The 20,041-nt window shown below is 40.4% G+C and overlaps 1 protein-coding gene across 4 annotated transcripts in view; it reads right to left on the bottom strand.

Annotated features, from left to right (window-relative positions):
• The window catches only part of LOC113015435 (CMP-N-acetylneuraminate-beta-galactosamide-alpha-2,3-sialyltransferase 1-like), a 94,143-nt gene extending 75,509 nt beyond the window's left edge, over positions 1 to 18,634 (bottom strand). For all 4 annotated transcript variants that reach the window (XM_026157476.1, XM_026157479.1, XM_026157478.1 and 1 more), the window contains exons 1-2: positions 18,219 to 18,634; positions 10,938 to 11,093 (exon numbers count right to left, since the gene is read on the bottom strand). The gene's annotated coding sequence lies outside the window, so the exon portion shown is untranslated. The remainder of the gene's footprint in view (positions 1 to 10,937; positions 11,094 to 18,218) is intronic.
• Between the last annotated feature and the right edge of the window lie 1,407 nt (positions 18,635 to 20,041).

Raw genomic sequence — 20,041 nt, 5'->3', positions numbered from 1 at the left:
CAGGGTTGATTATGATTCTGTTCTTTCGTCCTGCCTCAACAGTTCTCAGTGTTGATTAGGCTGATCAGCAGTACTTGATATCTGCGCTTTTAATTATGCTGCAAATGCGTCTTAAAAATAAAACATGAAGCACAGGATTTAGCAAGACTTGTATGCTGACATAAAGTGACTGCTCTAGCTGAATGGAAATTTGCATTTTTATATTTATCACAGAATTTATTGACACCAATAACCAGATAATATAAACCAACTGGGAACCAGCAGACAATCATGTGCTTATTTCACAGCAAATAGGCACCCAATTTGAATTTAAATCAGGGTTTACCTGTGTCAGTGCAACTATATAGAGCTGGTTAATTAGTCCTTTAAAACAAAATACTGTAAGCTGTCTCTGTCTTTGAAAATTAAATAGTTCATTTGAACATTCTTAAGATATTTTTGTCATTAAGCAGTAAAAACATTTTGGTTTATGAAAAATGTCACATTTTCATTTTCTGCATGGAGGGAAAAACTGGAAAACTCTCAAAGCTAATTTGTGCAGCATAGTGAGCACATACAAACTTCACACATGGACAAAACCCGAGTTAAAAGACCAACACAGTAACCATGAAGCCATCTACTGGTTTTAGACTTGTTACCATGTTGATTATAAGAGTGTTAGGACCACTTTGGTATCAGATTGGCGACCTGTCCAGGGTGTACCCGCCTCGCCCTATGGTAGCTGTGATAGGCTGCAGCCCCCTTCCCTCCTTGACCCTGATAAGGATAAGCTGAAGAGAAAGGATGCATGGATACAAGTGTTTGAGACTGATTTTACTTTTGAAGTCAGCCTCAAGTATAGTTGGTATTCCACACTTGACTTGAAGAACCAGAAGTTGCTGTGTTGACCCTTTTGGAACGATATAACAACGTCTCAAAAGCAGGAATGCTTGTTCTGCGAGCTAAACTGTTACAGTCCCGGCATACTATTTTTGGCTCCATTTTCCCCTTCTTTTTGTTATCCAGTCACCCATCCAGATCCAGCAACATCCTGACTCTTCACATTATTTTCTGCTCTGTGTATAACCTATTAAATGAACTAAGAATGGTGAAAGGTGGAGGAAACAACAGGAAGGACTAAACAATTATACAGCGATTAAGAATTGGTCATTCCAACTTCAGCAGACATCAAACTTGTGATTTCAATCAGTGTAAATAAAAAATATCACTGAAAAATGGAAGCATGTTCTGTTTTCATGTGAGAAAGATGAAGAAGAAAGAAGGGCTGCACCTACAGGACCACAACATCTGAGTGTGGGGACTCGGCTCAGAGAGGAAAATTAATATTTATGTTTTGAAGCAAAATGTACCAATGTTACACAACTGAACAACAGTACAGACTGTGGAAAACAATAGAAGACCATAATCTAAAGGAAGCAGTAATGCAACTGGGATACCCCTCCAATGATGTCACTCCTGCAACTCAAGTGAAATCATTCGAGGCATCTCTGTGCTTGTTTTTGCCTCACACAACACTCAAGACACCCTGGACAGAGGGTACATCTCTTGATCGCCACTTCACACCACATAACCCCTCTCTCCACACAAACCAGCTACAGGGTGGGCCATTCACCATAATAACGTTGCGTTGAAACCAAGTGACATTACCAATAAGTTTGATGTGTCACATGGCCCTCTTCCTATTGAAAAAACAAAAGTTGTATCCAAGATGGCCGACTTCTAAATGTCCACCATGGTCACCACCCATCTGGAGTTTGCCCCCTCACATATACTAATGTGCCACAAACAGGACTTTAATATCACCAACCATTCCCATTTTATTACGGTGTATCCATATAAATGGCCCACCCTGTAGTTTCCACCAGTCCTTACAAGGATATCCAGCTACTCGGCTGCATCAGCCAGCTTCTAATTACCTAAAGCTTAGATCTAAAAAATATCTAACTGTTTTGTAATTACATGAAGCCTTGTTCTGCTGTGGTAATTCTAATTTCTCAGTTCTTCTTTTCCCTCTTGTGTAATCAAATTCCTACCACATTTTTCCCCCAGGAGCTAATATTATTATATTATTCTCGAGGTCTGCTATACAGAGACATCTTCAGGAATGTAAATCCAGAGGTGCAAAGCACTGGTTACACTGAATAACAGGAAGGCCTGATTAAAGAGCTGGCACAGTTCTGGAAAGAAATTCTTTGGACAGATAAAACCAGGATTAACCTGTACTAGAATCAAGAGAAAAGTAGCAGGATGAATTCTGAAGTGTACAGGGAAATACTCTCAGCTCACGTTCAGTCAAACGATGCAGAAGTGATCAGAGAGCACTTCACAGTGCAAATGAATAATTACCTAAAAGGTGCTTCAAAAGCAACCCAAGGGTTTCTCAAGGCAATTATATAGGATATTTTTCAATGGCCAAGTGATTCACCTGATCTCAGCAGAGGATGCTTTTCAGTTACTGAAGACACAGGTGACGGTAGTGAGACCCACAAACATGCAGCAGCTGGAGGTGGTTGCAGTAAAGTCCTGGCAGAGCATCTCAAGGGAGGAAGGTAAGCATTTGATGATGTCCATGTTTTCTAGACTTCAGACAGTCGCTGACTGCACAGGACTTTCATTCAACTAGATTGAAATAGTCCAGTTACTTTGGAGACTAACATAAAAATGCTCAAATTAGATTACACAACCTATATTACACAGCATAATATCTCCATACAGAAAGCCCCCAAATATAAAAGAAGAATCAGCAGACTCCATATTTGATAACTTTATTACAATACTGTTCAGCTTTGTGAAATTGCTATAGCGTCCACTGAAATGGATGTGGGCATAATTTTAAATTAAATATAAGTTCATCACCTTATTCTAATTGAATATTGGTTTTCTGCAGGCAGTGAAGTTAGGTAACATTAATTTGTCCTTACTCTCTCATCTCAGCTTGGCTGTTTTTTCTTCTTCTTCTTTTTCAATTAAACATCCATCTGGAAAACAGACATCTCCAGTGAGTGAGGGTTTGTTCAAATGCTTCAGTTCACTGCCCATAAATGCACTTTAGGGTGCTAGGGCTGTCAGGCCAGCTCTTTTTGCTGGATAATATATTGTTCCAGAAATAATTGCAATAAACAATAATAGTCATTTTAAGACCTCAGAGCACAGAGAAAGGGTGGGGGTACAGAAACACAGCATGTCTTTTCTGCTCATTTGATTTAGGTAATGTGAAAAAACATCTGTCTGTATTTTGTTACTTTTGTTCTGTGTCCAGAAATGATTTTTGATAATAATTAATGTCTGTAGCATTGCTTTGATAAATTCAACAAGTCCAATTTTGTCTTGAGGATACAAAATTCACAATTCTCATGGAAGTCCTAGGCACTCCCCACCTTTGTGCTGAAACCATAGTACCTTCACCATACAACATATGGTCATCATACAATGACCATACTTAATTAAAATGAGTAACTAAATTGACGCTGTTTGTTTTTTAACATTTACTCAGTAGTTTCTTTCTATATCTTTGGCCACACAATGATGTACCGGAGCAAACTTGTTTTGTTTTTCTATTTGACTTTTCTAAGTATAGAAGACTTCTGCACTGGCAAGCGCAAAGACTCATGAGATGGTTAATGTTTAACAACAAATTGTTAATTTAGTAGTGTTGTGATCATTATTTCAGCCATGTTGTGTTTAGACTCTGATTCCTGTGAATGTGTTATGTTGTTTCTAGTGCTGTGTGCACAGATTTAGCTAGAAATGGGCCACCGTGACTGAGGCTTCTCTGGCAACTGACTTTATTTTCACCCTGTTTTACAGCAACAACAGCAATGACAAATTCTTTGGTAAGTCATTTCTCAGCTGGCTTCAACAAATAAGAAACACATATTAATAAATTAATTATTCTAAAAATAGAACAAAGATGGTTTATCATCTCATCCACATTTACCTCCTCTTCACCTAACCTACAGCCTCTCTCTCATCCACCGTTCACATTGCTCTGCCTCGGTCTGCAGCTCGATTTGTGTGATTTGCTCGTAGTAGTTCTCCACAATCTGCCCTGGCTTAACATGTCATCCATGGCAATTTCAGTCCTGCAGTAATTTTTCATCTTTTATCTAACTGCAGTCCTATATATATTTATTTATCAATCACATCTAGCTAGGTGGTTCATGTTTGTAACAGAAGATCCATGCACACAGCATTGCAAGGTAAGTGGATGTTTCCTCAACTGCTTGTGCAGCTTTCAAGCTCCCACAATTCTTTTCCATCCAGCAACGCTCTCTTATCAGGTCCTATGAATCCCACTCAAATAGGGGATGCATGATTAGATGATGGAGATCTGCTCAGCCTCACCTGACACCACACCCTAAACCCACTGCTCCACCCCTGCCCTGCAGCTGAGCCAGAAACCATACCCTGCCACAATGTTATATGTTGTGCAAACAACATATGTTACAAATTTTAAGAGTAGCTTTTTACATTGAAATGTGGTCAAAATAATTCTGTGTATAAGTGATTCTTGGTATAAGTGGCTGCAATGGTTCTTTTACTTCCTCCCCCCCCCTTTGAATTATAAATTGACCAATTTTAGGAAAAGTCATGAAATATCAGATGATGACATTTTATTTAAAGAGAGTTACATGATTTGTAAAATGCCAAAGAGTCAAAATAACCTGTAGTGGTGATGCAAACAGAGAAAAATAAACCATACAATGGTGATTTGAAAACTAAAGGAACGGTGAAAAGTAGACACCGAGTTGGGATTGTTTGTTTCAAAAAACAGCTTTCATACTCAAGAATAAAACTTGAACACAAAATTGATTTTTTCTTCATGTGCCCATGCTTTGACTTCAGAGATTACACTGGGATTCGCATCAGCAGCAAGGAGTCAGTAACATAAAAGAAATGAAACCAAATTTGGGGGATTTAAAGAAGGAGAACATTACTGGAGCAGAAGATACTGACAGGCAGGCACTTTTATTTATTTGCAAGTCAAACCTGTAACCCTTTTGAAAACTTTAATAACTGTAATAACAGAGTTTGCATACATCACCTGCATGTAAAAGCAGGGTTAATACAACCAATGTGTTAATTGTTACAGTTATTGCTTTATATCCCAGAATGCTAACTAACCAACTAAGGTCATGTTTAAGTGGGAAAACATCTTTCACGAGGGGGAGGCCAGACTATCAGCACTGCATATTCATGAAAAGCTCGACTGAGTGACTGTGACTGGTGATTATGAATTTGTCTACTTTCATCACATTCATTCTGGTGGAAGGCTACAAAGTATTAAGCCTATACAAAAGTCTTTTCATGCACTCAGGAGGAAATGGAAGCAATAAAAGAAGCTAAACCAAATTTGTAGATAGCAAAGAGAAATTGTCAGAGGTGGATACAGGAGATCACTAGCCATTGGAGATAAGGAAAAACTCAATAATGGCGATATTATCCTTTAAGCTGATTACTAGCCCCCATGAGATGAACTGACCTAATCTGACAAAGAGATTTTGTGTGTTTACTTGGATGATGAGAAAGTTTCAGGTCTGATTCAGATATTTACTAGATCCAACAGAAGAAAGCAGTTCTTTTCTAAGAACTCCGGTCCTTTTATTAACCGGAGGTGAGCATCTGCCTGTTTCGCCTCCTCCTCCCTCTATTCTTTTCTGCAGCTCTGCTTTGATAACAACATCTGTGACATAAACTTTATAGAAGAATTTGGCTGTTTGATCAATGGAAATGAAAACGATACAGTTTGTAAGCCACACGGGCACTAGTCTGTGTTCGCAATTCTAAGAAATGAGATGAAGTCTCTCCTGCTGTGAAGCTCAGCGGGTAAGTCCAGCACAACAGTGAATCAAAAGTTGAGTAACACCACCAGCTGCAAATTCATGTCTTCACTCACTCAAAGAAAGTTTTATAACAAAATCTGGACTCCCACCTGTGGCGTGCACCAACCCAGTTTCCCAGAAATTACCTTTTCATAAATTCAATTACGTTTTTGCAACATAAGGTAACAGGTAGCATGTTTTTAGAGTTGACAATGATGCCACAGAGGCAAAAAATGAAAAGTTAGTGTCAGAGAAAGTTTGTCATTTTGTCTAAATGTAAATAAGATATCTTAATTTACCATTGTCTGCAATCCCTACTCTTAATTTCACTGCAGTTACTGAACTGACAACTTATTCAGCATCAGTACTACATACATTTTTATTCCAGCATCAGAGAACTGATTTTGTCAAACTTACACATACATCCACACTGAGCTGGACTATTAAAAAGGCACCAGAGCCACAGGGTTGATCTATCCATATAAAGAGAGCATGAGCAGTATAAAAGATATACATAGCTTCTGCTTGCTAAAGAGAAGCAGTGCAGAAGTGCCTATCACCCAGATAATTTTTAATGGCATGAAGGGGGTGACACTCTTTAGAAGTCCATGTGAAAACAGCTCTTGGCTTCCTCGCTCTGTCACTCAAGTAAACATTTTCCTGATTAGTTTCAGGTCTTGTTGAATAAATTATGAAGTTCAGTTTGTGACTTATGATCATTATAAGAGGCAGAAAGGAAGATTACCCAGTGATTGCTAACAACTTGTCATCATTAACAAGTCGTTAGCCAATGAGCATGCAGTCTCCTCTCTTTGTCCGTGAGATCCACCGCTGGCTTGTTAAACGCTATATTTAATTGAAATAGTACAAAGATACTATATCCTATAATATACTATCTCACCTTTTTTCCCCCTCAAAGAATATCCCCGCACAAGAAACGTCTGCATACATACAGCACAGCTTCAGACAGCAGGTCTGCTAAGGAAAATCAATTTTACATCTCAACATGATTTTCTAGAACATTTTTCTGTAAGAATATAAGCCAACCTCAATTCACATTTATTCACAAGAAATTACATTAGAGGTATACCAATAAAGCAAATAAGTGTGGATCTACTGTCTGCAACACAGATCTTATTTTTATATAAGACAAAACCTGATGATACCGACGACAGCTCTAAACTTTACCCATGTGACTGCATAGAGGATGCAAATATCTGTATAATGGGTGGTTTCTCAGTTTGGCTTTAAATGCGATCTAAGATATGATATGCTTAAAAGCAACAAAAACCTTCTTATTCACTTTCTTGCAGAGGGGTGGATGAAAAATCTGTGTTAAACCCCTACGTGTCCATATAGCCAGAGGCAGGCTAGCTCAGCTTTGCATAAAACAGCTAGACTAACTCAGCCCAAAGCTAACAAAATCCTCCTACCAGCACATATAAAGTTCAGACTACTTGGTTTAAAACAGCAGAGTAAAAATGACACATTGCGGATTCATGGCAGGTATTCAGTTTTTAATTTTAAGGTGTTTTATATTGTAAGTTATAGATCCTGCAATATTACTGTGCTGGTCTGATTGTTTCCCCTCCGTTTTGTCTTTTACATAATTAACAATGAGTGAAATTTAGGGGCAATCATTGTCATCATAGCTGGAGAAACAACAGCTGCAATTAAATTTTTCACTCGATATGCATAGACACATTTATTCTAATAATTATTCACTGAAAATCCCAATTAAAGCCGTGAAAGCAGCACTCTTTATGTACTTACAATTAACTTCCTGAAGCTGCTGTAGGTTTTTATGACACCATATTTAAAAATCAATAAGGAAGTATTAACAAGGACCCATAATAGCAGACACCCTAAACGGTTCGGTAGTGTTGCAAAGAAATATATGTGCATCGTTAAGTGGACATTATAATGCTATATAGTAACTCTTTGAACACTCACAGAAAAGCAGCTGAGTAAATGAGCGGGGAAGAGACTGCATATCGTCAGTGTCCCACTTCAAGAGCTAATGTGGGGCACAAAACACACAAAAAAAGAAAGAGTGAGGAGAGCAGGACCACAAAACTCTAGCTACACTCGCTTTTTTAAACATAAACTATGCCCAATAACGACTATTTATCAGGTTATTACTAGAGATGGACCGATCCGATATTATGTATCGGTATCGGTCCGATACTGACCTAAATTACTGGATCGGATATCGGAGAAAAATAAAAAATGTAATCCGATCCATTAAATATCACGAAAGCACCTCACAAAACTTGCAACACGCCGTAACTCACCTCAGAAAGTTAGCACGTCGGAGCAGTAGGCATCACGTGATAGAGCGGCTGTGGCATGCGGGACCTGTCAGTGGTCTGGATAGCATTTGGAGCTTCGCTAGCAACCCGGCATTTCATCTCCGACAAAGTTATCCCCGAGAGAAGTAAAGCAAGTGTGTAAGTCCATCTCTGAATGTTTGTAAAGCATTCCTGCGTTAAGCTTAACAAGCGATATATGGAGCGACTGCCTCTTCTTGCTGCTACTTCAATCATGAAACTGCTTAATGATCAGCTGATCGGCTTTTCTGTCGCGAGTCCATCTCTCTGGTTTGTTTTTGGCCCACTTTGCACCAGAAAGAGGAAACCAGCGGCTGAACAACAGCAGCACGTTTAAGCTTGATCAGCTGTTGTTAGAATTTATTTATTATTACTTTCTACACCAGGATCTTTTTCTACGTAGCTGACGGCTGGTAACTGTGCAGGGGCGGATCTAGCAAAGTTTAGCCAGGGGGGCCGATAGGGCATTAACAGGGAAAAGGGGGCACAAAGACATACTTTTCTTTCTTATTCTCATTTAAAATGTCTAGCTTTTAATAAATAATTATCCGAATCTTACACCGAAAGTTTTAATTTGATGTAAAATGAATAGAAGTCAATTACTGTATATAGTGACTATTAAGTCTAATATATATACCCTAGTAAGCTATAGTACTTTTTCCTTTGGGAAGGTACCATCTGTACAGTCTGCAATTTTGTTGAAGAAAGATGTTGAATCTATTTAATATTTCTTGAAAAATAATTGATTTCTGTGCATTTTTTTTTCACACTGCATCAAATTAAGGTTGATTACGTTGATTAAGCATCATGAGGTGGAGCGTGAGGGGTGGTTCCCTATTTTTTATTTATTTATTTTTGTTGTTGCTGGGAGTTGGAACCCTATTAGTTAGGTTGCTTAATATTTACGCTAAGTACTCTTTAAAATACCAGAATAGGGAGGATGGTGTAGGTTTAAGTTTATTAGATTGATCAGTATTGCTGAACTATAAATATTTTTTTTTTTGCATATAGGTATAACAGAATAGCTTCAGTGTAGTTGTTGTTTTAAACTTGAGTATGAACTTATACAAAATGCAGCAAGATATTTTTAAAAAAACAGTTTTATTGATTAAAACACACTATATCGGATTCATATCGGTATCGGCAGATATCCAAATTTATGATATCGGTATCGGTATCGGACATAAAAAAGTGGTATCGTGCCATCTCTAGTTATTACTGCCATTACATCAAGATGCAAGTGTTGTGAAACAAATCACATGTTCATGCATTGGGCACCTCAGCCATGTGTTTGTACACCACTTTGCATTATCATTAGTTATTATTAATCTTTGGTTCTCTTGCACAGTGTGTCTTTTCTCCAGTTTCCTCCCCTCACCCCCAGCCCCTCAGCCTAAGGTAAAAGGGAGTTTTTCCTTCCCACTCTCATAATCGGTCGTCTGATTGTTGGGGTTTTCTTTGTATTATTATCCTGTTGGTATTTTACAATATAAAGTGCCTTGATGTGATTTGTTGTCGTGATTTGGCACTGCATGCCTGCTGCTATGCAACAATGCCATGTTTTGCATCTTCCACAGTGACAGTTCAGTGTGGTGCTGCTGCGATGTATTAATGACTTATCATCAGGATGTGAAAAAGCTGTGTTAGCTGAACAGTTCCATACATGTTATTACTTGTTGAGACAACTGTTGAGCAGAAGCTGCTGCAGAAGGAGGTATCTGGATTGAGATTGATGGAGGCTGAGTTTGAGCTAAACGTGTTCTGTGCTGCTCATGATATTCAGACTCATATTAAAAGTAGCTGGCGGAGATTTGGCTTTTGTTCCTTTGTTCCAAGCTGTGCACTGAGTGAAGGAGGACAGGCTGCTTAGGCATTTGTTAAATTATGAAAATGCCATTGTAAAAATCTGACCTGTTATCAAATGCTGATCAAGAAGCAAGAAATTGGAGTAATTTATATATATTTTAATGTAGCTTATTCTGATATTCAAAAGAGTTTTTATTGGCCTATTGTCCTGCCCACCATGAAGATGATTTAAAATAATGAAAAAAAGTGAGAAGTTGGGGTAATTCCTTACTTAAACTTTTTCTTGTACTATACAGGAGGTAAATTGCATCCTTTTTTGCATCTCTTTAAAAGGCAAGCTCACTCGCCACTTTAGTCAGCTTGAGCCAAGATCTAAATCTAGATCCATCTGATCTAGCTAGAGAAGAGCAACTAGATGAGCTAGAGGAAGTTTACAAAAATGTTCTTGTGCAGCCACCTTTTTATCTGGCTCCTTCTGGGTCTCCCTCACACTCCACTTTCTATAGTGTACAAAAGTTCGGCTCTCTGTTGCTTGCCCATAACCACCATGCAGGTTTCCCAAGGTATGCGACTGGGGCTGTGTCCGCCACCTTCTTTACTCTCACAGAGGCTGCTTTTGCAAGACTGGCTATACAAAAACACCCCCTAGCCATGCCCAAACTCCCAGCCAGACAACCATATTCAGTAAATGCACGATATGTGTTATGTTTCTGAATAATCGTAGTAAATAAGCAACATAACAATAGCAACCAAAAAACGTGTGATTACGACTTTTGCTATAATTAAGCAGTCTTCCTCTGGGCACTTGGAGGGTGCATCATCTGCCACATTTTGCCCTTTAACAATGACCAGGATTGCCACAAAAGCTGACAGGCTCTTGATTTGCTTCTTTTCCACCTTTACCCAAATTTCATGAAATTTGGCTCTGCAGTTTTTACATAACCTTGATCACAAATACTTAAATAAATGGAAAACATACCTCTGCTTTGGCTCTTGCTTTAGTGGAGGAATGACACTGGTACGCTTCTTGAAGTGCTACATCATGCCACAGGCTGGACAGGGGCTCTGGTCAGTGTAGAGGGGAAGATGAATGGCTCCAAACACCAAGTTGTTTGAGGCGACAATCTGCTGCCCTCTGGAAGAAAAATACACTGCTAATGTCAAAGAAGAATTTCATCTTTCAACTTGACAACAACCCAAAGAACACAGTCAAGTCAACCACCCAGTCAGCCTAAAGGATGTCTTTTTCCTGGATCCCTCCATTTGTACAAACTCTGTGGACAGAACCAAAAAGAAAACTGCGTATAGGCTCATGAGCTGAAGACACAAATGTGGGACAATTTCTAAATCAGATTACTCGGGTGGTAGAAATCTTTTCAAAACAGTCATACCTATTATCAAAGCAAAAATTACGGGATGTTCAGCATTACGCAACGATGGAGGTTTTGCTTCCCCTTTTTTAATACATTGCCCGAAATTAGCTGCTTCTCATTTCTACCTTTGGCTCTTTATTTCAGCATATCCAAAGGAAAATGGAAAAATCAGCTTTGATTTAATAGGGTTTCATTCCAGCCAACAAGGCAATAAATACTAGAAAATTAGAAAGAGTCTGTACATTTCTGATATCCCTGGTATACCCATGCAGAAGCCAGCCAGATGTACTTCCAATACTGATTACAGAACTGAAGACAGTAATTATTCATAACCATTTCAGAAGCCAACTAGCATGTCTGTGTTGCTCTGATGAAGACTGGTGCCCATTCTCCTCCATTTCAAGGATTTCTCGAACGAAACATTAATAAGCTCGACTGCAAAGTGTTCAGAAAATAAAAGTTCTAAAATTATAAGACGGTTATGAGAGGTTTAGAGCACTAATAAACTCTCAGTAAACTCTCAGTAAAACGAATGCTGATAAAGTGACACAAATTAGTTGTGTATGATTTGTATGCTGTAAATGAAGGTGTAGCTTTTGGTAGTCCAAATGTCCCGATTTAGAAAAACTGGCCCAGTACAAAATGTTCAACATAACAATTTTTCTGTTAGCCACAACTATTGCGCTTTACTATAGTCAACCAATTCTGACTGGTTATTATTGGTTATTATTGTTTGAGGGATGTCTGTTTGACTGACAGGTGTACCGACACAGGGAGCTGGAGCTGATAGCTGTCTACTGGGCCTCATCTGGTCACTCAAGTTGTGAACCAAAAGCACTCATGTTGAGGCAAAGTCCAAATCCGGTGTATGACATCCAAAGGCTATGTCCATCTATTATATATACAGTGTAGCCTGTTGAAAAGGCACATATACAGAGTATATTGGTCCAACTGTATTTATTCACAATGTATCTTGTTGTGAAATAAGAAAATCAATGCAGAGCCTGTGCATAAACACGATATAATCCATGCTGGTTTACACTTTCAAAGGTTATATCAAATCAGTGTGTATGAAACTCAACGATTACACATGAGGTGTTTCAACTGCTATACTGGGATTAACTGAATTGCAATTTGCTTTAGTTTCAAAGCTGTTTTCATCAGAGATAGCTGCACCCAGTCACAAGGTTCAGAAAACCCACCACTCGCTATCTACCCAGCATCAAATGACAGTCTCATTAGTAACATGCTGGGCAACAGTGGTGATTACTGCACAGTAAAAGGACCGATTCCCTTCCCTGAGGTGTTAGCACTGACACAGAGCTTAAAGGCGAAAGGATATTGGACTTGCAATTACAAGTTACCACAAACATGACTGCAAATAAATGGTAATAATACCCTGTAGCTGTCATTGTCTTACAAATTCACTTGTTGTTGCTGTCCATGCAACGTTTGAGCAACATTAAGATTAACTTAGTTTACCTTGAAGACTGGAGGGGGACAGCAATACAGCAGGGTTATTTCTAAAAGCTGCCAAACATCCCTTTGACAGGGTAACTTATTGCCTGTCTTTCAGCCCTTGCACTGAAGTAAGCTAACTTCTTCATCTTCATGTGATTTATAGTCACAGGCAAGAATTCCCAATGTCACACCAATGAGATAAGAGGGTTTTCCATCCATCCATTCGTTGATCCATCCTCCTGTGCATATTCCAATTCAGGTATTTTTGGCATAGCAAAAATCTCTGTTTTTCACTCCACTGGTCCAGCTTGTATCATAATAAGCTCCTCATTACGAACCTAAATCTCAAATTTGGCTTGTCTCAGGTATTCTAAGTGCTCTGGCAGTTAAGCAAACAGGAGTATTTACATTTCTCCCACCTCATTATTCCTGAGATGACCTCCAGAGCAAAGTAAAGCTACAGTGGGCCCAGTCTAGAAGTCCTTTCCATTGAGCCAAAGTGCAGAGTTGCAGTGTTGCTGTTTTTCATAGTATGTTTAATTAATGAAGTGTTATTAACGGTGGTTGCAGTGAAGCATTAGGGGAAGTAATGATTTCACTATCAGTAATTATAGCAGTGATAGGCCTGTTTATTCCAATTAGTCTTCATATGGCAGTAATTTGCTGTTTTTGTTATTCTTTATGGTTTGTCGATTTTTATACATATATATTAAATGGACTCTTGCAACTTAGTTAAGACTAATTGTTGCTGGTGCTTAATATCCTGCTGATAATAACTCACTTTCTCATCGATGACGTGCTTCATATAATATACTGATATGCAGAATTCGTAGGCTGCTATCATAAAGCACACACTGCCAAAGCTCTGCGCCTAAACACAACATTTCCTGGAAAAATAAACAGAAAAAACAACAATTCAAACACATCCACATCATCCCCAGCTCTCTTGTAGAGCGTTAACGTTTTTTGCCTACAGCTGCAAACACAACGCAGCTCCAAAGCGTTTTTTAAGCGCTTCTTCTATTGCTCCATCCATCAAGATATGGCACATTGTCTAAATCCGCTTTACATCTCAAATTCCCATTGTGATCAAAGAACAAAGGCACGACACATTCGGGTATTACTGTGAACCCTAGATGCTGGAGCTGCAAGACAAAAACAAAGCTTTTGACTTTGTGGCACAAAAAGACAGAGGTCTTTTGTCCTCCGGAGCACGGCGACGCTGGGCACATTTTGCTTGAGTCATACACAGGTCACACTTCCTTGGCCTCTTCTACAGACTTTATGATTGGGCATTGTGATTGCTGCAGATTTGGACCAGTTAGTCAAGATTAATGGGGGTCAAAGATGGATTTTCTCCCATGGCAGAGACGCATCATGACTCTCAATCACGCGTGGGAAAAAAAAATCTCACACTATTCCAGCTTACTTTGTGGGATCCTGGTGTGAGTTTCCAGCGTGCTGTGAAAAGCAGCAGCATTCTCTCTTGATTGAATTGCCGCCTTTTCTCCGCAGATTTTACCTCCACGTTGCAACTGCACTGAATTAAAAATTTAGAATGTGGCTTTAATTGATTTGAACATTCATATTTCCCCCGCAAAGAACAAAACAGACTTAATTACACAATTGTTCTCTTATCTGCTCTGTACTCTGTGGACAGAACCTCTCTGATGCCAGCTATTGTTCAGTCACAGGATGAACTTATTTTTCCTCTGTAAAGCACAGGTAAACAAACCCTGCACAGGCTGCGCTTGGTGTTGATGTGCTGCCACCTCACATCGCCTGAAGTGTTAGAAATCCGAAACAAAGAGGTGTGATGTGTGACGACATGTGTATCAAAAGATTACACTAATTTTTCAGAACCTTTCTTTCATGCCGGCTTCCAAAAAAAAAGGCTTGCTCAGCTACGTAGCATGAAATAACCTTTTGCAGCTGTTTTTCAGCTTCGCCATTTCAGCAAAGTTGTCCTGATATGGTGCCCACCCTCTTCCCCTCTCCTCTATCTGTCTGTCTCCGCTGTCTGCCTTCGTTTAAGAGGCCACAGCTACATAATGCCAAGGCCAGTGGCTTTGCTGGGAGCACCTGGTGAGTTAAAGGCTGGGCCAGGTGGTACACAGCTTTGACTGCCAATTAGTGCGGTGACCATGTGAGAGCTGCCCGAGATAACTTCTAATTAACGACGGACCTCCGAGGCATAACAATTAGCCTTTCCTTCAAATAAATCCACAAAAAACGTATCCACGTGTCAAGCCCACTAACTAAATTACTTTGTGCTGGCAAATAAAACCCTCATGAAGACAAAACAGCAGTTAAAGTTAAGTAGAAAGTAGCTGCAAATGACAGCCTGTATATCATAGTGACTTACTGTTGATACGTATTGTAACAGTAAGTCTCTATTAAAGAAGAGAATGAAGGCATTTTCCCTGACAAGGTCATAGATACTGCGGTGCTGTCAACAGGACTATAAGTAGAATGAAAGGAAGCAAAGATGCTTTACATTGAGGACGACACTGAAGTAGGCATGCACGCTTTCAGACTAACTGATTGGACCAGAAAATGATTAGACAGCACTGGAACAATTTGTGTAGACAATGACAAGATGAAAGTCAAGGACGAGGCACGTGCGTCCATGGGAAAGACAATGAAAAAAATCACAGGAAGAACTCCCGAGTACGCCGCTGTGATATGGAGATGTATGGTTATGTCGCTGGGAGGAAACATCTGCCTGCACGATACAGTATGGCTTTACATAATGCATCAGCTGTGGGCTCCCTTCCTCTGCTCCTCCAAAGGCACCTGCCAATAAGCATTATCAAACAAGCAGTCGCGGATAAAAAGCCACGCTGTAATTTTGACAAGCCTAATTGCAGGACTGATGTGCAGTCTCGATGTTGTTGATTGCACTCGGGAAAGATTACGGCAGCAATCACAGGAACGGCTCGCTTTGTTGCCGCATTCAAATTGTCATTTTGTAATCGTCTGTGATTAAAACCTCAGAAGGGGGGGGTGCAGCCTAGGTGCTTTTTTGTAGATTCGCTCATACAGTAAACTCCAATCCATTCTCCACATGTTGCCAGACTACAAGAAGCCTGTTTATCCTGGAGAATGGTGCTGAGGTGTTTCTTGGAAAATAGCCAGGACTGCTAAGTGGAAACAGAGGGCAAATCAAAAAGCCGGGGAGAAGTCCGAAGGGAATACTATGAAGGAAAAAGACTGTGTGACAGAGCACAGAAGCCTGAACAAAAGACACTAAGTATTAGTGAAATACCCTTGTACAGGCTGCAGATGCATGTGGACCACCACCCCGGGGAACTGGAAACATTTTTTGCTGTTGCTGCTGCTGCTGCACTCACGGTCCCAGACCTTGCTCTAAAGCTGTGTACTTAAAGGGCCTGATTGGGTTTGTGGTGAGCCACGGGGATTCCTCTGTCTGGAGCGGAGACTCTGAATGCCAGAGCTGAATAACTGATTACAGTAAAGCCTTCACTGACTTAGCACAGCCTTTACACCACGGCAGCTTAAGCTGGAAATACCTCGCAGGAAAGATCTGAAAACAAAACTGGAAGTCAGATTGTTAGAGAAACTTACTCAAACTTTGAACGAGCTGTTAGGCGTGCTCGTGGAACGCTATACGTTATACCACGGCGTGCTTTGAAGTAGAAAGAGCAGCACACGAGTGCGGCTGCAGTTTCGTCAGACTTTTTGCTTGCAGCGTGTCTTCATCTGGCTGGCAGCTGGTGAGAGGCTGCCATGATTCACTGTGACTCATTGCCTCTTCCATGCACCGTTGTTGAAAGGAGCTCACAAAGGACTTTTCATTCTGAAGAATCATACCTTTCTTTTAAATTAAAAGACGCACATTAAGATGAGACGGCCGACACCCAGAGCTGTCCGAAGTACATATTATCAGAATAACACACATTTCTCTCCAAATAGCCCCACTATCTTATACGGCGTAACAAATGGCAATTGCTTATGGCAACCACATTTTCTTGATATAATTGGGTTCCTTGATAACGGATGCCACCAAAAGCAACCCATCTCCATCTCTGCCACCCTCCTTTCTAAATGCTGCAGCACGGTCCCCCACCCACCCACCCACCCCAAGGTCACGCCATCCAGTCTGATTGGAGACATGATGAGGAACTGGCTGAGCTAATGGGTTCTACTTGCTTATTATTTATAATGGCAAGGAGAGGTTTCAGGAGAAAATGAACCAGCCTGCTGGCAGACGCCTTCATTAGTAAATGAGGTGACGTCTCGTGCAAAATACAGATCATTACAAAACTCATAAACCTGGAGTTTATGAACACTGGGATATTAAGCATACAATGGAACCCGGAGTGATTAATGTTTACAACAAACTGAAAGGATTTCTGACAGTGAACATTGTTGCTTTAACTTAATGAGGCTGCTTGCAGCATCCCCCAGACAGCTCCTGAAATGTACTCAGCACAGACCTGTTTCCCTTTCAGTAGATATTGACAGTCATTGATACCAACACTGGTATCGGACTAATACTGGCATGATAGGATCGATACTTTGTTTCTACCCCGTAAGTTCAGTATATAGCCCGACTGAATTGTGTTAAACATATACCTTAAACGTTTTTGCATTTACTCTCATGGTTATTTTATTCATAGCCTAGAGCACATTTAAACAACAGCAGTTAACCATAAGTACTTTAGAAACAGCTACATTTAAATTCTAGGTCTCCAAAAACACACACAGTTTGAAAATACACGGAAAGTTGACAAAGCTGACCCATGACACGAAGCTCTCGCCTACATAAGCTGCCTTAACAAGTAAAAAGTATCAGTATAGTCAGTACTGACCCTCTTGGTACCTTTTTGGCACTGCTACTGTATATTCAACAGTTACCCTGAACGCAGTGAATGGTCCATGCAGCATATCTCTGCCTTCTTTGGATGCTTTGATGGGATAAGAGTATAAGAGGATGAGTTTGTCCTTTTGGTCATTTTTCTCTTAAATCTCGAAGAACAGAAATGTGGGAAATCCAATCCAGTCCTCAAAGAGAATAAGTTGTTTTTCTCAACATGACCCTCCAGTGCGAGCTGTTTCCTTTATTAAGAGATATTTACACAAAGAGAGTGAAATATGATTTACGGCCACTGATAACTGTTCTCCTAACTGTGCACATTTCAGCATGACACTTTCTCAACATTAGAAAGCATGCATCTCTTTTCTCTCAGTGCGCAACTGAATAATTGTGCAGATTTTTTATTTTTGTTGCAGCAGAAAGTTGCAGCGCAACACCTTCTCAGCCGCACTTTAAAATACTTTAAAAACCTGCACGCGCGCCGCTCACTGTAAGGCACCTAAGCTTAAAAGCTATACGTAGAATAGGACGTGATTATTACCGCAGTCCACACAGTTAGAGCCACGCGCGGTGATCCCACACTCACCTAAAGTCAGTCCCCGGAGCTGCGGGCGAAGTCCCTTTATTCCCGCGCGGAGTGACGGCGGCTTCAGCTTCAGCTCCACAAACAACAGAATAATGCAAATCAGCCACAAGCTACAGCTCCAAAGGTCCAATTTAAAGGAGCAGGGAGGAAGAGGGGGGGATAGCGCCAAACTGGCAACCTCGCACCGTTGCCTGTTTGAATGTGACAGCGCTGGGAGGAGGTTTACTCCCCCCCTCCTGGAACAAGCGGCACATCCGTGCGTTTTTGCTTTTCTTGGGGGGGGGGTCAGTTTGTTTCCGTGAAGGAGGGAAGGCTGGAAACAGGTTTTCTCACGTAAACGGGCTACACGTTACTCTCTCCCAGGCAGTGAGGAGCATGCATTTTAATTCCTGAGCGCTGACCATGAGGGGCACAGCGCTGCTACGCCCCTCAGCATCCTCACTCGCACACACTTGCATCAGGATGTTTTTATTTTTTCTTCCTTTCCCTTCCTTTGGCATGCGTGACCGGGTCCTGGTGTTAGCCCGCAGCTCGGTGCCGCAGGAATCACCAAGCGCTTATAAAGTGATAAAGAATTTATTTCATCAATTTATGGGTCTTTTTTCATCATTCTCTCTCACTCATTCCTTTTCCTCTATTAAAATAAATATATAAATAAATGCAAGGGTAAATGACAAGCTCATCCCCAGTTAATATCTGCCGAGAATCTTTAAGGTTAAAACTTTGGAAAGCTTCCAATGAATTTTGCTTACAAGACCAGTACGGCTGATTTCCATACTGTACTGTAAGTGCTGCTGACTAATAGGATAATAGAGGTGACTGGTAGCTTAACTGCAGTGAGTTTAAGCAGGGTGAACTCACCCAAGCTGAAGTTCACTCAGCCATAATAGCCTCAGGCCTGCAGAGACCTGTTAGTTTTTCATGCCCTTGGCTAAGGTGACTGCATACCCTCACACCCTCAGGCCATAGGAAATATTTACTGTCATTGGGTTTCATTGAAAGTGTCTGGAATTATTTTTGCAGCAACCTTTATCAGATCCATTGAGTCAGCCGAATCATATTTCAAGGCCTGCAATGTGAACTCACAGTGTGAAGAAATATGTGGCAAATAAGTTATTGATACTTTTTTTAAAGCATACAAAAAATTAGGTGTAACTAGAAGGAAAAACTGTATTTTAATGGTTAGAAATTGAAATACATGAGGTTAAAAGGAAGCACATTGCTTGCTTAATCAAAGCCAAGACTACGTCTTTTATAAGTGAAGCCTCGCCTGTAGTTCTGTGGCATGCCCTGCATGAGTTCTGAGCCCAGAGGCCCTGAAAGCTGCTGTTTGAATGCAGATAAGTTCATCATTTGATAGAACATTTCCTTTCTGGTTTCAGAGCTGCATGCTGTCTTAGGCTCAACAGATGGTTGGGCACTTGGCTAGATGGGGACTTGACGGGCCAGCTGAACATACACGGTGGAATGATGGCTTCTAGCAGAGAGAGCGTGTGTGTGCAGGGGGGCTGGTGGGAATGGAGTTTGTGAAGAGTGAGGGAGGAGGTGCAGATAATGTGGTTAGGCTGGAAGCCGGGCAGTAGGAATGGAGTCCCATTTAGAGCGATGTCCCATAATATCTTTTTCTCTCTCTTTTTGTCTTTTTTTCCCTGCTCTGGGCAACATCTCTGGTTGTGATGGAGGATGTGGTTTCCTTTGTTGCCATGGGGTTTAGGACCAAATCTACTGGCTTATAATACTGCGTTTAAAATATTGAAGATACTCATTGTGGTTGTTGTATTTCCTTGACCTTCAATATTTAACCAAGGGTGACAAACATTTGG

Source organism: Astatotilapia calliptera, chromosome 22, assembly GCF_900246225.1.
Source record: "Astatotilapia calliptera chromosome 22, fAstCal1.2, whole genome shotgun sequence".
NCBI lineage: Eukaryota > Metazoa > Chordata > Actinopteri > Cichliformes > Cichlidae > Astatotilapia > Astatotilapia calliptera.
This window is presented reverse-complemented; position numbering and strand designations above follow the sequence as displayed.